This window comes from Ciconia boyciana, chromosome 1 (genome assembly GCF_034638445.1).
Source record: "Ciconia boyciana chromosome 1, ASM3463844v1, whole genome shotgun sequence".
Lineage (NCBI taxonomy): Eukaryota > Metazoa > Chordata > Aves > Ciconiiformes > Ciconiidae > Ciconia > Ciconia boyciana.
In genome coordinates this window covers 29,592,678-29,595,500 of record NC_132934.1, presented here as the reverse complement: position 1 = coordinate 29,595,500, position 2,823 = coordinate 29,592,678, and positions in this window count along the sequence as shown.

Below are 2,823 nucleotides of genomic sequence, written 5' to 3'. Positions count from 1 at the left end.
TTAATTTCATGGAAGTGGTGGTGGTGGGGTTCTTTCAATATCATGAATAACATTAGAATTAGGTCTTAAGATATTTCTGTCTGAAGACAGCTTAGTAGTAAATCACAGAATCGTAGAACGGTTTGGGTTGGAAGGGACCTTTAAAGATCATCCACTCCAACCCCCCTGCCATGGGCAGAGACATCTTTCACTAGAGCAGGTTGCTCAGAATGCTTTAATATCTCTTACCTAAGTTCTCAGAACAGCACTTGTGTCTTGACTTAAAAGAAATACCTGTAGAAACATATTTTCTATGTAACTTTCCCCTAAATAAATTAGAAGAACCTCAAAATATACTATATATAGCTCAATGCAATTATAGGAGTTGTATCTGTATGCTAGAAAATGTTTTCCTTCAACACTTCTACAAAGCAGAAAAATAATGACATATCCTAAGTATGATGCTTACTTATTAAGAAGCTGAAGGATGCTGTTATTAGAGCAAATGGAAGTCATGTCTAAGCATATAGAAGATTTTTGATCCTAATGGATGTATCCAGTTGTAGGTGCATTCATGCCATTAAAATACACCTTTTTGCTTGGGGTTTTGGGTTTTTTTTTTGGCTTTTTGAAAAAGAGCATATATTATATATATTTCAGAGACCAAATGTTATATTACAAACCTGCATTTGCAAACAGCCACTAACAAGCACATGGGAAGGAAGTGAAAACTTCAACCAGTCCGGCTGTGTTTGAACAACCTGGTGAGAATCACTGTGCAATATGCAGACAGAGGATACGGCGTTACGGACCTGTTGCTCAAATCCTGTCAACCTTCAGTTGCATCTCCAGCCCTGTCGATACAGTCCTGAGGAAAAAGCTGCTATAGGTTTTCTTTCACTGTAGGGGAGTAAATTTCTCTGTGACGGTTCTTTGATTCATATTCTCCTAACAATTTATATAATGGAAAAAGCGGTATTTTTACTGCATTCTGGGCCTTCCTTAGTGGCAAACTGGACAGCAGAGCCTGGGCCTGAGATTTATTACAGAAGTATAATGTTTGTGGGGCAGAGAAGTCAAGGGGAATCAATGGAAAATTGGTCACGTGTCCCATTAAAAGTATGAACTATACTCAGGGGACTTACCTGAGCTCCTAAATCCTTTCACAATTAAAGAAAAAGACCCTAACATCAACAGCTACCCTCCTTCAAACTTTATTTTTACTTATAATTAAGTATGCATAAATAACAAGAATATTGTGAGCTTAGATGAATGTCAAGCTATTTCAGTTATTTGCTGTCTACACAAGTATGCATATGAGAAATGTTATCTAGGTGTCCCCCAGCAGACTGTCAAAAGTAATTTACAACATATTTCTTAAAAGATACATTTTAACTTTAATTACATATCTGAGAGATGATGGAATACAAAATGATTAATGTGTCAATGTTAAATCTCTGAGAATCATGAGAAGCTAAAACTCATCCATTGAAACTGAAGAAAATAAACCAAGAAAAATTAATGGGCTCTAGTTATAGAAAGGGCTATGTGTGTTAGTAGGATGTTGCTGAAAACCTTTCCACTGATGCTTCTTCTAAGCAGTGTAAAGGCTGGGCCAGCAAATAACAAGGCAGACAATCTGACTAATATTACTATAAATTAAAATATTATATTGCAAGGCTTGCCATTCCTACTTGAAGCGCTTGAAGACTGAATCAGAAGTAAAAAATCATGAAGGCAAACAAATGAGCAAGAAATGAATATTGGGCAGGGAAGTAGGGGGGAGGTAAAGCTGCTAATCTAAAAAAAATCTTGAATCTAAACTTTTTAGAATTATAATAAAAATTTTTGTCCGTTGTGTAGCCACGCAGTAATAATAAGGGATGCATTTATTGTTACAGTCCAATTTAACACCCTATGCCTGAAACACCAGTAAAATCTGTGGAAACTATTCATGCAGCTCAAAAGCACAGTGTGGCTCTAAATAATTTCAGTGAATACTCTTTGTTTAGGTAAGATGTTTAAAGACCCCTGGAGGTAGACAACCTTGTAGTACGTGGCCAAAGAAACTAGTATGTCAACTAATATACCAAAGTGAAGTTTGCCTCTCATAGCACAGTCTGTGGCTAAAGGAAAGAAAGTACCTTAGATCAGAATGTGGAAATCAAAAGGTAATAAAATTTCTGTGAGAAAATAGGGACAAAATACTACTACAGGTTAAAAATATTTTGAAGTGCCTGTATCAAAGGCTAATATGCTCATCAGATTCTGTCCATCTGTGTCAAATCAAAGCTGAGGCAAAAACAAAAGGTAAAATTTATTTTTTTTGTTAATACCACTTGTATTGGTAATCGTGTGGTCAACACAGCTTTTCAGCAGGCTCTTATGGCTTTCAAACTGTCTGAGGTCTAGAACACCTCTTACAGGGAACTGAATGCGGGTGATATTTACCGAAGCCTACAGCATTGATATAGTGTTCACATTTTTACAGCAAATCTCTGACAAAAGTAAAGCTGTGCTGTAATGTTTTGCATGCTTTTAAATTTTAACAGAGACTTTCTCATATTTGCCATGTGAACATTGTCATATTATCTCATTTTTCCCCTTAGTCCCTGCCAAACTAAGATTATATCTTTTTTAATACAGTGAGCATTAAGAAGTGTGTCTCTCTCTCTATGTGTGTGTATATATGTAGCTTTATAATAACTTGTTTTGTGTGGATCTGAATCAAAACAAGATCAAGCAACAGTGCCTAGCTTTATGGTTCATTTTGTATTTCAGTAGCATCTTTCCTGTCTTTAGAGAAGTATTGCACTGAGAAAGGAAAAATAGATTGAGATTTTC